This window comes from Chiloscyllium plagiosum, unplaced genomic scaffold, assembly GCF_037043375.1.
Source record: "Chiloscyllium plagiosum isolate Xiang-an unplaced genomic scaffold, Cpla_swu_hap1 HiC_scaffold_27, whole genome shotgun sequence".
NCBI classification, from domain to species: Eukaryota; Metazoa; Chordata; class Chondrichthyes; order Orectolobiformes; family Hemiscylliidae; genus Chiloscyllium; species Chiloscyllium plagiosum.
Genome location: NW_028270165.1, coordinates 81,288,474 through 81,305,974, shown reverse-complemented (window position 1 = coordinate 81,305,974; position 17,501 = coordinate 81,288,474). Strand labels below are relative to the sequence as shown.

Sequence of the window (17,501 nt, the reverse complement as noted above, 5' to 3'; positions counted from 1 at the left end):
AATGTGAAGTTATCGCCTTGGCTGTTTAAAAAAAAGCAGTGCATTGTTTAAATGGTGATATATTGGAATGTGGAGAAAGTGAGGACTAGAGGTGAAAGTCGAAAAATGTGGCACTTGAAAAGCAGAACAGGTCAGGTAGCATCTGAGGAGCAGGACAGTGAACGTTTCGGACACAAGCCCTTCATCAGGAATGATGTATGGATGTACAAAGGGGTCTCAGAGTCCCTCCACACCAGTCAATGCCAGTTGTCGGGCAGATGCAGCAGGCAATGAGCGAGGCAAGTGGTATATTACGAAGAGGAATTCAGTTCAGAAGTGGGGTCATTAAACATATTCAAGGCTAAATTCATCTGAGTTTTGAACAACAAAGAAGTGGATGGTTATGGGGTGGAGGTAAGAAAATGGTTTTAAGACCAGTACAGGTCGGTCACAGAGTATGACAGCACTGAACAGACCCTTCATCCAACTCGTCCATGCTGAGTATGTTCTCAAACTAAACTCGTCCCACCTACCAGTGTTTGGCCCATAAACCTTCGAACCTTTCATATTCATGTACTTATCCAAATGTCTTTTAAACGTTGTAACTGTACGTGTATAAAATCATGAGGGGTATGGATAGGATAAATAGACAAAGTCTTTTCCCAGGGGTGGGGGAGTCCAGAACGAGAGGGCATGGGTTTAGCATTAGAGGAGAAAGATACAAAAGAGATCTAAGGGGCAACGTTTTCACGCAGAGGATTGTACGTTTATTGAATGAACTGCCAGAGGAAGTGGTGAAGTCTAGTACGATTGCAACATTTAAAAGGCATTTGGTTAGGTATATGAATAGGAAGGGTTTGGAGGGATATGGGGCCGTGTGCTGTCAGGTGGGACGAGATTGGGTTGGGATAGTTGGTCAGCATGGACACGTTGGACCAAACAGTCTGTTTCTGTGCTGTACATCTCTGTGACTCTATGACTTCTTCTGGGCATTCATTCTGCACTCAGACCACTCTCTTAAAAACGATCCTTGTTCTGTCTTTATAAAATCTTTCTCGACTCACCTCAAAATATTTGCTCCCTGATCCTGAAACCCCCAGCTGAGGGAAAGGACACCTGCTGTTCACCTCATCCGTATCCCTCATGATTTTATAATCCTCTATATGCAGTGTGTAGTGGCTCATTGAAATAATGTCCTGATGCAGCTTCGTTTGTGGGTGTTGGGATGTTTGCTTCTGTGGTTAAGCACTTGGTTTGCGTGTGTTGTTTTTCTGTAGACGCTAGTTTGAAGTTCACTGTTGACTGTTCGCTCTACTGTGACATCTAAATATGGCACTTTGTTGTTGTTCTCCTCCTCTTCAAAACAGGAGCCCCCCTCAGGCCTTAGTCTCACTACTTGGAACACCAACAGACAGACTCATCAAAGGCCTCCACTGAAGACTAAAACACCAAGTTGAAGATTCACGCCACTCCATTTATTCCATCCAAGAATTCCTGAACACCAAAGAACTAAGTTAGAGGAGGATGGAATAATGATGTCCTTTGACATAACAGCCCTGTTCACATCCATTAACATCATCGTGGCCAAAGAAAACTGGAACACTACTCGAAGAACCAAAGACATAAACACAGCACCAACTTCATCAGCAAAGATAGCACTACCCAGCTCATGGAACTGTGCCTTAACCACCCACTTCATATTCAGTAACAAGCCCTACAAACAAATAAACGAAATACCCATGAAACCACCAGTATCAGGATTCCTAGCAGAAGCAATAATGCAGAGTCTCAAACCAACAGCCCTTCAAACGATCCAACCCAAACTTTGTGTCCGCCACAGTGATGACACTTTTGTCATCAAAAAATGAAGTAAATTAGAGGAAACCTACAACACCATCAACAATATCCTTACTGGCATAAAATTCACAAAAGAGGAGAACAACAACAAAGTGCGATTTCTAGATGTCACAGTAGAGCGAACAGTCAATGGTAAATTCAAAACAGCGTCTACAGGAAAACAACGCACACGAACCAAGTACTTAGCTACAGAAGCAATGATCCCTACACATACAAACAAGCCTGAATCAGGACACTATTCCAACGAGGCACGGCACACTGCAGTTGCCAGTAACGACGAAGACCAATAAGGAACTGTACAGCGCATTTAAGGAGAATGGGTAGGCAAAAGATACACTGAAAAACACTTCCCTGACCGGGAATCGAACCCGGGCCGCAGCGGTGAAAGCGCCAAATCCTAACCACTAGACCACCAGGGAGACAGCAGCGCACCCTCACAGCCCTATTGTATATTGCTTCCCTGCCCGGAAATCGAACCTGGGCCACGATCGTGAGAAGGCTTCCACCAACGTCATTGCTTGTATCCATTGCTCCCGATGCGGTCTCCTCTACACTGGGGAGACTGGAGACTCCTCGCAGAGTCAAATCACAGCGCTTGAGGGAACATCTCCAGGACACCCGCAGCAATCAACCCCATCATCCTCTGGCCCAACATTTCAACTCCCCCTCCCATGCTGCCGAGAACATGCAGGTCCTGGGCCTCCTCCATCGCCGCTCACTCCCCACCCGATGCCTGAAGGAAGAACGCCCCATCTTTCACCTCGGATAAATTCAACCCCAGGACATCAATGTGGACTTCACCAGTTTCCTCATTTCCCCTCCCCCCACCTTACCTCAGTTCCAACCTTCCAGCTCAGCGCTGTCCTCATTACCTGTCCTCCCTGCCAATCTCCCTTCTCAACTGTCCGCTCCACCCTCCTCTCTGACCTGTCACCTCCATCCCCACCCCCATTCACCTATTGTACTCTTTGCTACCTTCGGCCCAGCACCCCCCTCCCCCCCCCCCCCCCAATTTATCTCGTCATCCCTGGAAGCGTCCAGCCTCCATTCCTGATGAAGGGCTTTTGCCCGAAACGTCGGTTTTCCTGCTCCTCGGAAGCTGTCTGACCTGCTGTGCTTTTCCAGCACCACTCTGATCAAAACTTTGGTTTCCAGCATCTACAGTCCTCACTTTTGCCTACCCAATAAACTCAGTGTGACGATTTCACATCAACAAACTGACACTAGCAGACACAACGCCTGCAGAAACCCTAGCCACATTACTTTACATTAAAGACATCTGTGAAATGATGTCCAGACAACTCAACCCTCTCAGCATTAAACAACAGCTAGTGCACCTTAAATACAAACAACCCGCGAACGAATGTTATTTACAAAATACCATACAAGGAAATATATACATGAACTCTGCCGCACAGTTCTCTGTGGCAAGAAATGCTGGGATGAGATAAGGAAGATTTTTTTCAGCCAAAACGAATCGGCACTAACTGGACAGCCATTTAAAATCAACGCTGTCAGGCCAGGATGGAAGATCCAAAGGGATGAACAGCTTTCTTATTTCCTGAAGATTTACAAAGCTGAGACTGGGTTTTGGTGTTTGTTCCCTTTCCACTCCCAGAAGCCGCAGTGGTTGGGGCGGTGAGTTGGAGAAAGTGAAATGTGCCCGTGAGCAGCGTGTGGGGCTCTTTCAGCTTCCCCTCCTCTGACAGCGCTGTGACGTGACTCTGATGTTCTCAGGGACACTTACTGACGCGAGACAGTGAAAAGAGTCTCGTTCCTGCAGATCAGGAATTCAAACCGTATGCCGGCTTCAGGACAATGAGAAAGATTAATTGGGGTGTGTGAAGAAGCTGTGAGCTGCATTTCAAACAGGTAGGTGGAGTCAGATGCGTCATCCATTGCGCCCCTGGCCCTGTGCGGACCTGACGCCACCATGCTGCAGAGTTCTGACGTTATACGGACATGCGCAGCAATGGGAACATTCACAAGGTGAACAGCCAAAGATAATCACCGTCACTGCTTCCCTTCCATTGTACCAAATTTGTGAAGCAGTATCTTTCACTGGCAAATAAAACACCTTTGTCCTCAGGTGCCTGCTTCATTTCGACCACGACTTCACGCCCCTCACTGTTCTCGTCTCATTTCCAAACACTTGGCTCATATCCTCAAAAGCAGCTCTGCGGGTATCTGCTTGTTCCACCCTGACAGGCAGTGGGTTGCAGATTCCCGACCAGTCTCAACGTGATTGAAATATTTCAACCCCTCCACTGATTTGCATCTTTAAAAAAAACGTGGAGCAATCTCCCTTTCTTTTTGACGACAGTTCTCAACGATAGTCGGCAGGGTTCACACCAGCGTGGGGAAACCGCAATGGATTTCATGTCCATCGCATTCACCACTCGGCCCACCAATACAGAACCACACTGACAGCTTCATTTTCCAGGTCTCTCTGCCTGTGGAGCTGAGAAAGAGTAAATCATTGCAGAGTTTGTTTGAATCCAATCACTTCACAGGTTTCGAAAGGGTTAAATATCTGCAAATGGTGAGCCTGGGTGTTTCATCCCGAAAGATGAAATGGACGTTCAGTTAAAAACAAAACCAGAAATTGCAGGAGCAACTCAGCAGGTCAGGCAGCATCTGTAGAAAGAGAATCAGAGACAACATTTCAGAACTTTTTTTTTCCTCATCCAGGGACTGAGTTGTTCCAGCAGTTTCGCTTTCTGTCTCGGACTGTCAGCATCCGCATTCCTTTACGTTAGAAATTCAATCAATTCAGAAACCCCTTTGTGCTTCCTCAGTGGAAAAGATTTCCGTTTGGGAAACATTTTCCTGACACCATTAAAAACGCGCATCTTTGCGGCCAAGAAAGCGGTAGGAGCGTGAACAACAAACGCACCGTCTCGGAGTGGTCTCGAACCAACAACATCCTCGTTAACAACCGAACGCGCTGACCAGTTGCGCCACAGAGACAGGCCCGGACCTTGCTGCACAGTCTCCTTGAGGAAGTTACTATTCAATTCATAATTCAACCTGCCCCGCACAGAAGTCCCATTGTCAAAGCACTGATAACATGGTAGTCTGGTGTCAGCTCGATTTCAGGTCCTGATTTCTCTGTCCTCTGGTCCCCCTGTTCCCACAGAGTAAAATGTTGTCTGTTCTCAGCTCTACTCGATTTCTGCTGAATCTTTGACCCCCTTTTACACCTTCTGGAGCAATAAAATATTCTGAGCCTCCAGGAAATGACACCTTATTTTTTCCCCCTCCTGATTTTAAAAATCTCCATAAAGTTATCTGTCAACTTGCTAGGCTTCGTTGGAAAAATGTCCCAGCTTCTTCTTAACTCAAACCCTCCATTCCCAGCAGCACGCTGGTAAAGTAGGGAATAGGGATTTGTATCAAATCACATAAATGTACTGTCTGAAAAAATCTGGCTGTGTTCTTCCCTGAGATATTGAGAGTCCCTGTTGTAAGTAATTACGAATGCAATTATTTTGATCACAGAATTGAACAATCATTTTGCAACAAAGGGGTCTACTCTGATAAGGAGGTAGTGGTCATTTCTAGGGTAACTGAACAGTTTGTAGATCAGGGAGATGAAGTTCCAGACACTTGGGAAAGGCAAGAAATGACTGTGATAAATAAGACAAAGAACTGTGGATGCTGGAAAACTGAAACAAAAACTGACAACACTGGAAAAACTCAGCAGGACTGGAAGCATATGTGGAGAAAAAGCAGAGTTAAGGTTTCCAGTCCAACAACTCCTCTTCAGGATTCTGAAATAGTTTGTGAGAACCTCTTAAGACTACTGCTCCGCTTTAAGACCATAATACACAGGAGCAGGATGAGGCCATTTGGCCCATCGAGTCTACTCCACCAGTCGATCATGGCTGATATATTTCTCCATCCCATTCTGCTGCCCTCTCCTCATAACCCTTGACCCCTTACTAATCAAGAACCTATCTCTGTCTTAAATGCCCTCAATGACTTGGCATCCTCAACCCTTCTCCTAGTGGAAACATCATCTCCACATCCACACTATCCGGTAATAGAGTGGCACAGCGCTGCCTGACCCACTGTGATCTTCAGCATTTGTTGTTTTCAGGAAGGATTCCAGCATCTACAACAACGCGCTTCTAAATTTTGTACCCAGTTGGTTAGCTCTCCCTGGATCCCGTGAGATTTAACCTTACTCAACAATCCACTGTGTGGTACAATTAACAAAGTTCCCAGGCCCCACCTCCTTTTGCAGACGTAAGTAGCACGATGGATCAGTGGTTAGCACTGCTGCCTCACCGCACCAAGCACCAGCGTTCGATTCCAGCCTTGGGGCGACTGTCTGTGTGGAGTTTGCACATTCTCCCTGCCGTGTCTGCGTGGGTTTCCTCCAGCTGCTTTGGTTTCCTCCCAAAGTCTAACGATGTGCGGTTTCGGGAGAAGTGACCATACTAAATGGGCCCATAGTGTGCAGTAAGTGTCGTGTAATGGGATAGGGGAAATTGTATGCATGGGTTACACTTTGGATGGTCTGTGTGGACTTGTTTGGCTGAATGGCGTGTTTCCACATTGTAGGAATTCTACGTGGCATTCCCCCAACTCCAGAGTCTCAGCACTCTTGGCTTTTCCCATGGACAGTGTTGGGGAGGGAAACAATGTTTTACACGGGAGGGAGGTTCAGCGAGTGTGAAGCTAAAAGTACACGCAGTGCATTACTTGAGCTGTTTTCCCCGGTATACCAGAGGCTGAGGGGTGACCTTACAGACGTTTATAGAGTCATGCGAGGCATGGATAGGTTAAATAGACAAAGTCATTTCCCAGGGATGGGAGAAGTCCAGAACAGGAGGGTAGTATGTTTGGCGTGAGAGAGGCAAGTGTAAGGCATGATCTGCCGGAGGAAGTAATGGATGTAGGTCCAATTATAACATTTAAAAGGCGTCTGGATGGATATATGAATAGGAAGAGTTCAGAGGGATATGGGCCAAGTGCTGGTAAATGAGACGAGATTAATTTAGGCTTTCTGGTCTGCACGGATGAGTTGGACTGAAGGACCTGTTTTTGTGCTGTGTATCTCTATGACTCTGGCTTGCCCATAACGTTTGCCATGCCTGTATGTTCAGTTTCTGTCTGGTGTCGGTGCCAATGCCTTGATATCTCATTTCCTCCACCTCCCCAGATGTTAACCATTCCGTGTCTGGTTGTTTCTCAAGAAGCTGCATTGAAGGTTCATCCTGAATTGGTACTTTTTTTGCTTCCCAAAATCAGACTTACTCACTCCTACATACCGTGAAAGATACTAACTTTCAGGTGGAGGTATCCAAAATTCAGAGGTGTCTGTCTTGATGTTTTCACTTTTCGGTCTCTGTAAGATCCTGAATCAGTACCATCGGGAGAATTAGTTTGAGCGGAGTGAGAATAGAGGGGTGAGAGGGGGTGGGATGGTGCTTTCAATTTTGTGGAAAAAGAAAAGAATGTTCTGCGTAAAGTAGAATTGCTTGTTTGGAATTTCTAACCTGGACTGACAGTGATGATTTTTGTAATCTCTTTTTACAGATTATTTGAAGATCTGAAGACAGAAGTTTCAATATCAATAGCTGAAGGGCTTTGCCTGAAACATTGACTCGACTGCTCCTCAGATGCTGCCTGATCTGTTGTGATTTTCCAGCATTGCACTTTGACTCTGACTCTCCAGCATTTGCTGTCCTCAATTTCACGTCAATGTCTGACAGTCACTGAATCCATCGGGACTATAACAATTTTCGACCATGATTCTGTGAGAAGGAACCAAGCGTTTTAGTTCCTGTTTCAGTACGTTTTCAGCATCAGTGAGACTGGAAGAGAGACCCTGCTGTTGCAGCACTTTGATTGTGGAGCCAGAAAATGTTATGCAGACTGGGAAGAGGAATTCACGGCAGAGAGGTGCTGTACACGCGTTTGTGTGCAGGTGAAGCTTCGGTCATGGAGAAACCTAAGGAATCCCGTCCCGTGGAGAAACCGTGGAAGTGTGGCGACTGTGGCAAAGGCTTCCGTTTCCCATCTGACCTGGAGACTCATGGGCGCAGTCACACTGGGGAGAGACTGTTCTCCTGCTCTGAGTGCGGAAAGGGCTTCAGCAATTCCACCCGCCAGATGAGCCATCAGCGGGTCCACATTAGGGAGAGACCCTTCAGCTGCCCTGAGTGCGGGAAGACCTTCAGCATTTCCTCTGTCCTGCAGAGGTACCAGCGGGTCACACAAGCGAGAGGCCATTCTCCTGCCCCGAATGCGGGAAGGCCTTCAGCTATTCCTCCGTCCTGCTGACCCACTGCCGGGTCCACATATTGGAGAAGCCCTTCAGCTGCTCCAAGTGTGGGAAGGCCTTCAACGATACCTCTGCCCTGCTGAGGCACCAGCGGGTCCACACCGGGGAGAGCCCGTTCTCCTGCCTCAAGTGCGGGAAGGGCTTTAACCAGGCATCCCACCTTCGGGTCCATACCGGGGAGAGGCCCTTCCCCTGCCCAGAGTGCGGGCAGGCCTTCAGCAATTCCTCCCACCTGCTGAGGCACAGGCGGGGACCATACCGGGGAGAGGCCGTTCACCTGCCCCGAGTGCAGGCGGAGGGTCTCATCATTCTGCACCTTGCAGAAGCACCAGCGGGCACACCAGTGCTCCCAACAATCTGATTCTGCTGGTGAATCTGCTGTGGGTCACTGCCAGGACTGAACCCCTGCCCATTCTGACAGTGCTTATAGCGGGAGAGTCGGTCAGATTTTTTTGTTTTATGCCGTCGTGCTCCCCACCCCCGCAACTTTGCTTCCAGTGGGCACTGCTGCTCGTTGAGACCAGGAGCTGTTCTCTCTAGTGTTTTCTGTCCAGTTAAAGAATTATTGGCTCTGTCTGGGAACGAGCCCCAGTCTGTAAGAAATAGCTGAATACTTCAGGGTGTCCATTCACATTCAGCAGTGACTTTCAAATTAAATTTACGGTTATGTGCCTGTGAACAACTCATCATCGAAGAATTGCCCAACGGCTTGGCAATCCATTGTTGGGAATTGATTGCTTCAATTGATAATGTTAAAAATTCTCTTCCTTAATTTACCCCTTAATTTTGTGTCTATGGGATGGTGGAGGACTTGATCATAAGGCTTAAATCATCGCTATTAACTGGATTATCTTGTTTAACTTTGCCCTAGTAAATTTGCGGTATTCATAATTGTTTGTTCTTGTTTAAATTATAATTCTGGTGTGCAAGATCTGTTCATCAAGTGTGGCCCTCTTGATGAAACTGCTGTGGGTCACTCCCAGGACTGAGCCCCTGTGCATTCTGACAGTGTGTTTGTGCAGTGGGAGAGTCAGTGGGCTTTTTTGTTTTATGCCCTTGCCCCGCCCTGCCCCGCCGCCAACTTTGCCTCCATTGGGCGTTGCTGCTTGTTGAGCCCAGGAGCTGTTCTCTCGAGATTCTACTGTCCAGTTAAAGAATTGTTGGCTCTTTCTGGGAATGAGTCCCAGCCTGTAAGAAATGACTGAATACTTTGGGGTGTCTCGTCACATTCAGCAGTGACTTTTAAATTGGATTTACAGTTACGTGTCTGTGAAAAACTCATAGTCCAAGTATTGCACAAAGGCTTGGCAATACATTGTTGGAAACTGTTTGTTTGAATTGGTAAGTTTTTTAAAAAAATTCTTTCTTAATTTGCCGCTGAAATTTCTATTTCTGAGATGATGGGGGACTTGATCAAAGGGTTTCATTCATTGCTATTAATTAGATTATCTACTTAACTTTGGCCGAGAAAAGTTGCCGTATTTATAATTGTTGGTTTTTATTTAAATTATAATGTTGATGTGCAAGATCTGTTCTTCATCAAGTCTGGTTAGGAACAGTTGAGAAATTGAGGGACATTGCATGTTTTAATTTCACTGTGTTGTGAATCTGGTGAGAGTGACATTCATTTGTATTTGGTTGCTTACCCTTAGTTGTAATGTCTTTCACCCCAACTATTCACTATAGGAGTGAGTTCCACAGTCTCACCACACTCGGAGGTTTTTCATGAAATCTTTAGTACAGAATTGGAAGGGAAAGTGTTGACGAGGGCAGAATATAGGGTCTTAAATGCAAAAGCCAGGAAGTCATTCGACAAAGTAAAACCATGACAATGTAGGGACAAATAAGGAACTTTGACAGCAATGAAGAGGTCACACGTCAGATTTCAAGGTAATGGTCGTGACAAAAAGAAAAAGTACTCTGCTGATATTGAATATTGTAATTAAGCAAGTTTCGAGATGCTGCAGTTGGTTGAATATGATGATGTAAGAGATGAAATAACCAAAACCACGAATGTAATTTGATGTCGGTTACCATAAAGCAAGAGTATACTGTTGATTGATATAGGTCAATTGCGTGCAAGTAGGCTATTCAGCCCATCGAGTCAACATTGACTGACCGTCCCACCCAAAACCAGTTCGTACTATCTCTGTAACCCTGCATCTCCCATGGTCAATCTACACTCACCTGCACATCCTTTGGACTGTGGTAGGAGGCCAGAGCACCAGAGGAAACCAACGAAGACACAAGGGGAGAATGTGCAAACTCCTCACAAAGAGTCGGCCCGAGGGTGGGTTCAAACTCAGATCACTGATGCCGTGAGGCAGCAGTGCTAACCACCGTGCCACCACCACATGCTGCTCTCTAAAGAAGTGAATTTCAAAGACTTGGGAACACTTGAGAGAAAAACAAAACTCTCCTATCTTAAATGAGAGGCTAGTCTCTGGCTAGAAATGAGTGGACATTACATTTACATTAAGTCCTCTCCAGATGTTATGCAGCTTCATCAGATCATCTGTTTCTTCTAAACGCAAATTGATACAAGCCCAGCCTGACATCCCCTTGTCCCCGATTATAAGTTGAGTAAATCAGCGACCCTCGACCTCACTGGCATGACACAGGATGCCCTCAATCCAAGTTGACCTTAATTGTCTAACCTCTTGACGCCAACGCCACCATGTGGTCAGCCGCAACTCAGCCCTGAACGAGAGCAGAGGAATTGAACAGACAGCAGTGAGGTGGACATTGCATTCCCAGAGAATATTGTTCAAGTGAGAAAGTTGTTCAGTTCACATACAGGTCATTGAAGGGATCATATCTCCTCTCATTTAAATATCTTAGATCTCGTTTTGTTGTACATTGTGTGTGTTTTACCTGATTTTCTGTTGCTGTCATTCCCATTAGGGTGTGTGAATTCAGTACCAGATAATAGGCTCAGTTCTGAATTTTCCTTGAGGATTGGTGTAGAACGTACTAAGTGTCAGTCATAATGGAAGAAGCTGTACTGTTTATTTAACCCTTTGCTGTCATTGTCCAGGGACTGAATGAATGGGGAAGTGTAGAGGGAGTTTTACTCTGTATCTAACCCAATGCTCTCTCTGTCTTGACAGTGTTTGTTGGGGACAGTGTTGAGGTAGCTTCACTTTCAATTTAAGAGTAGAGGAAGCTTTATTCTGATTGTAATCCCATGCTGTCCTTTTCCTGGGAGTGTGAGATGGCATCTGTAATTGAAGTGAATGCAGACTTGCTGTGGGAGTGGAGGGTACTTCTACCTGAGCACACCCATCTTTGAGATTGCTGTGCTGATCAAGACAATCTCAGACACCTTCATTCACGTTTCCAACCAACCACAGGGCGGTTAAGGATGGTATAAATGCAAGCATTGCCAGCGATGCCCACACACCATGCATGAATAAATACTTTTTGTTTAAAAGTTACATTCACGTTCCAAACCCTCTAATGTATGATTACTTACATGGAAAATTCCTGTCAGTTTGGAATATCATTTTAAAATATAGGAATGTGTCAACCATGTAGAAATATAACAAGAACAACAAATGGAGAAGATAACAGGTAATGAGCAGGACCAGAATGCTGAGTCAGTCTGACCTCCATGGCTGAGAGAGTTCTCCCAGATGTTGAAGTTACACCAGTGCCTTTTACTCTTGCAGCTTGCCAAAAGTTTGTCCCCGATATAAGATCATTCAATAACCCGAAGAACTAACTGTTTTTATCTCCATAGCTGGTGCCAGACTTGCTGAGTAATTCCAGCCCTTCTGCTTTATTCTTTTATCGGATTTGAGCTTCCCTAAGTCAGTGTAATAAAGAACTGCAGATGCTGGAGATCTTAAACACAAAAATGCACCAATTGCTGGAGAAACTCAATAGGACTGGAATCAAAAGTGGAGAGAGAAGCAGAGTTAGCATTTCAAGTGCTGTGACCTTTCTTCACAACTGTTCTGGACGCAGGCCAGGATATTGACTCTGTTTCTTTCTCTCTCTCTCTCCACCGGTGTTGCCAGACTGGCTGAGTTTCTCCAGCAATTTCTGTTCTGACACTTTAACAAGGTTGATGTTTGTTATCCATCCTTAAGTGCAAGGTGTCTTGCTTATGCCAATTCAGAGGGCAATTTAAGAGTCAACCACATTGCTGTGGGTCTGGAGTCACATGTAAGCCAGACCAGGTAAGCATGGCAGTTTCCCTCCTGAAAGGACATTGGTGAACATGGGCTTTTATGACAATTGACGTCAGTGCCATCGATACCATACTGAGACTAATTTTGTGTTTCCCATTTATGATTTGAATTATTCACATCTCACCTCTTGCTGTTGTGGGATTTGAACTCATGTTCCCTGGATTACTCATCCTGTGACATTATGTCCACACTGTTGTTTCCCATCTTTTGCTATTTTGTGTTTGCTCTTTATGTCTTAGTCCTCAGATGTTTGGGAAATTGAACCTGTTTAAAAGATTGCCCTAAACCTGCCCCTTTGACCAAGTCTTTGGCCACCTGTCCTAATCTGTGCTCCACTCTTGTGATTTTCATTATGTTTTTCATTATGTGATTTTCAAAGGAATTCTCATTATGTTCACGTGAAGCACTTTGAGATAGTTAACTGTACCACAGGTATTATTTGAATGCAGCTTGTATCCCTATCTTAATATCTGAAAATAGAACGTCATATTTTAAAAGTAGAAGACAAAAATGAGGATGATTTTTTTTCTTTCTGATGGTTGTGTGTCTTCCTCAAAAGGCAGTGAATTCAAAATCTTTAAGGCAGAGGTAGACAGGTTCTTGCTAACCAAGTGGGTGACAGATTGTCGGGGATGTGGAGGAATGTAGAGCTGAGGTTGTATTCAGATCAGCCATGATCTTATTGAATGTTGCAGCAGGCTCGTAGGGCCGAGTGGCCTACTCCCGCCCTTTGTATCAAGTAGTCTGTGTCTCCCCTCTTATAGCTGTGAATTGGGTAATTCCTTTCCAATATTGCGCCTTGCAGACAGTTAAGTGAACACCAGGTGGTCTCCTATTGGGAGCAGGCATATTGTAGCAATTGCAATATTTCTTGTGTTAATTTTGTTGCTTCTTACTCAGTATTGCTGAGAATCATCTAAATAAAAACCAAAACACTTCTATAATTATCGCACCAATGGAAGTGTTGGTTTGGATGTAACATTGTTGAATAAGCCATTCCCAGCTTTTCCAGAATTCTGTGTTTAAAGCCCTCGAGTCTGGTTTCTACCCCTGAAACAGTTCTTATCAAGGTCATATTTGACATCCTTTGTAACGGTGACAGGGATGAACATTCCCTCGTCGACCTGCGGACAGCCTTGATCAGAGTTAATGACAGTACTGACCCTCTCCAACATCGCTGTATCCTCTGGGAGGGTCTGCTTTTAGTGTCTTCCGTTCTTGTTTATTTAACCGTAGCCGCTGGTGTTGGCATCTATACTGATGATATCCAACTGTGCCTGAACACCACTTCTCTCCCGACTCCTCTGTCATTCATAATTTACCAATAATTTCATCTGAATGCCTGCCCAATTTCCAGCATTGGATAACCATAAACATTCCCTTAGTTAAATATTGTGAAGTGTGAAGCCATTGTTTTAGTCCCCAAGTTCGACCTGAGCACCCGCCGCCCCTCCCCCAACCCCAGTAACTCTGTTGACATCCTTCTTGTCACATTTAAAACTAGGATCGATAGATTCGTGATCAGTCGGGGGATGAACAGTTACAGGAAAAGGGCAGGAAAGTGGATGTGGGGAATGCCAGATCAGCCACGATCCTACTGAATGGAGGAGCAGGCTCAAGAGGCTGAATGGCGTATTGCTGTTCCTATTTCTTGTGGATCCCGAGCCCTTACCTCTGATACAGGGCCCTGGCTTCAGTATGTGCCATTACTGAGAGTGCTGATGTTCCCTTGTGTAATATCAACAACTTAGCAGCTGCTGAAACCTCTTGCTCCTTTGTTACCTCTGAACACAATATGCCAATGTGTTCAGGGGAGGCGATGGCCACTTTATTGTCACCAGACTATTCACCCAGGTAATGTTCACGGGACTTGGGTTCAAAACCTACCACGGCAGATGGTGGAATCTGAATTCAATATAAATCTGGAATTAAGAGTCAAATGATGAAATCGTTGTGGTTTGTTGTAAAAACTTATCTGGTTTCCTGCTGTCCAAACCTGATCTGATCTACATGTGATTCAGATCCACTGTCAGCTGGTTGAATCTTCACTGCACTTTCAATCAAAACCTCCAGGCGGAGGTTCACTATAACCTCCCTACTTTTGTACTCCATTTAAAGGCCAATCTCCCTTTTGCCTTCCCGATTACTCACTGAACTTGGATGAAGAGTTCATGTCATCCTTACCACCGGCATTCCAATCAACTGTATCGACTGCAGTCTTGGCAATAGTACATTCACTTTACTTATCCAAGTAATTCATATAAATATAGTAAATAATTTTGTGCCCCAGCACTGATCCCTGTGGAACGTTGCTAGTTGTAAGTTGCGATCCTGAGCATGCCCCTTATCCCTCCTGTATCATTGGTTAGCCAATCATCTATCCATACGATTAGACTGTTTCCAATATCATGTGCATATCATTGGCTCTGCCAGCAAGTCTTCCCAAACCGTTCTTGAAAAAGTGGTGGTGAGCTACCTCTTAAATTACTTCACAAATATGATGTGGTCTATAATAAAGGTTCAGGAGCGAGTTCCGGGATTTTGATCAATAACATCGAAGCAATGCGTATATGTCACAGTTGGAATGTTGTGTTCACACTTATCTCCTCTTGCTGGTTGAAGTGATGGAGTGGAAGTTGCTCTTGAACAGCCGCCACTCATATAATCAAGCCAGACAGATCGATTGTGGCCAGAGACTCTGCCATTTTGCCTTCTCATCAATCTACATTCTTTCCATCCAAGTTATAGTCACATCAAACTGCCTCGCAATGCTGTATGGCCACAGTAAACTATAATAACGTGAAGATCGCTGGGATGATTTTCTACATCCGACTGCAATATAATCACAAATCATTGTTTCCAGTTTTGGTGGAACAAACGACATCGTATTGGTGGATAATTACAGTTAGTGCAAACACAGCTAGCCATCGATATATATTAATTCTGATCACTTCAATGGCCAAATTTCAATTCAGAAACCAAGTGCACTCGGCTGCTTGTAACATAGACAACGTGACAAAGTGGCTCATAGGAGGAGAAATGGGACATTGAGGAGGAGTGAAATGTTTGCTTTTGGTCACCTCCACAATTGTTAGAAAAACAGGTTGAAACGATTCTTAAAAGGTGGCTGAAGTAATAATGTGGCATAACACTTCAGACAGTGCAAAGTGGAAGATCACTTTCTAGTGGAAGAAAAAGATATTTCTTATTTCTGAAAGAACTGGGAAACAGAAGAGGGAATGAAATCTGACTTGGGAGCTATTTCCTATTTGTTGAGAATGTTGTTTCATAACAGTCTTGGTTTAGAGCATAAGCTCTTCATCAGGAATAAAGGGTGGCCCAAGGGGGCTGAGAGGTAAATGGGAAGGAAGTGGGGCTGGATGAATGGCAGCTGGGAATGCAATAGGTAGATGGAGGTAGGGATTGATGGTCATAGGTCAGAGATGAGGGTGGAGCAAATAGGTGAGAAGCGAGGTGGACAGGTATGACAGGTCAAGAGGTTGGCGTCGAATTAGAAGGTTGGATCTGGGACAAGGTGGGGGAGAGGAAATGAGGAAACTGATGAAATCTACATTGATACCATGTGGTTGGAGGGTCCCAAGTCAGAAGGTGAGGTGTTTTTCTTACAAGCGTCGGGTAGCAAGAGTTTGGCAGTGGAGGCAGCCCAGGACTTGCATGTCCTTGGCGGAATGGGAGAGCGAGTTAAAGCGTTCAGCCACAGGGCGTCGGTCGTTTAGTTTTAGTGTCCCAGAGCTGTTCCCTGAAACGTTCCGCGAGTTGGCGTCCAGTTTCCCGAATGTGGATGAGACCATATTGCAAGCAATGGACATAATCTTATAAATAGATTGCATAAATCTTAGCCTGCCAGAGTTCTTTTCTTGAATTAAATTAATGAAAATTTTAACTAAATTGGGTGACTGCATGAAACGGTTTGCTGGTCAGATTTGAATCATCACTCCCAAATAAGACAATGCCATGAATATCAGTGAACTGCTCTTTTTGTTAAAAACCACAAGTTCTTGATGTATTTTCACAACTTACTGGTATTCACATCTGCACATTCAATGTCAAACTCTGACATCAGAAATGAAATTACACCATTAATTTTGACTTTCAATATTCGAAGAAGCAAATTAATAGCACACAGTCAATACCCAGTCTGATTAATATGAAATTAAATTTAACCAAAAAAACATAAAACCAAGCTGGGAGATAAGAAATGGGGGAAGGGCATAAAGCAAGAAATGCAGCATCATAGAAGGTGCTCCTCCAGGGAGTGTATTTTACCAACTACCACTGCTAAATATAAACACTCTGATATGATCCTCCGGTTTTAATGTAAACCATAGCCCCATACAGTAGGTACCATTTAAATGAGTTAAAAATACAAGCCTTGAGCAAATCCAGCCTCCAGCCTTACCCCCCGCTTCTTGGAGCTTGGACCTTCCTCAAGCTCCGGCGGGTCGTTGAACTCCTGGGCTCCAGCTGCCACTCCTCCACTGAAGAAGCTTTGGGAAGCAGATGCAAAGGCAAGATACAGAACAGAGCACCATTGTAAATGAAAGCAGCTTACGGAGACATTGGGCAATAGCATCACATGGTTTTTACCCATCGACCTCTGGGTTATGTGCCCAGCACACTCACGCAGCACTACTCTGCTTCTGGGCTCCCAGTAGCTGGATTGTGGATCAGTTTAAAGTAGGTCCTATATCTCTGACAACATCAGTACACAAGGCAGTGAAGAAAGGTTTCAGCACACTGGCCTTCATCAATTAGGGCATTGAGTATAGATGTTGGCAAGTTATGTTGTAGTTATACAGGACGTTGATGAGGCTGGAATATTGTGATCAGTTTTGGTCCCCTTGGTGTTCTGACTTCTTCAACTCTGGGTTTGTGTTGAACTTGATGGGATACTTTGTCCAACTCAGCATTTTTAAACAGTATCGCTCGGAGGGATTCATTTGAAACTTTTCAGGAAGTGAGCTCAATAAGATTGAACTATTCAAAGGTACTTGGACCCTATTTTAAAATTACATGAGGACCAGTAGTCAAAGACACGTACAGCATGGAAACAGACCCTTCGGTTCAACTTGTCCATGCTGACCTGATATCCTAAATTAATGCAGTCCCATTTGACAGCACCTGACCCATATATTCTGGCAGCTCATTTCATA

The 17,501-nt window shown here is 44.9% G+C and overlaps 1 non-coding gene across 1 annotated transcript; it reads right to left on the bottom strand.

The window, feature by feature from the left end:
- Positions 1–2,183: 2,183 nt before the first annotated feature.
- trnae-uuc (transfer RNA glutamic acid (anticodon UUC)) lies at positions 2,184–2,255 on the bottom strand. The gene has a single exon. It is a non-coding gene; the product is annotated as a tRNA-Glu (tRNA).
- Between the last annotated feature and the right edge of the window lie 15,246 nt (positions 2,256–17,501).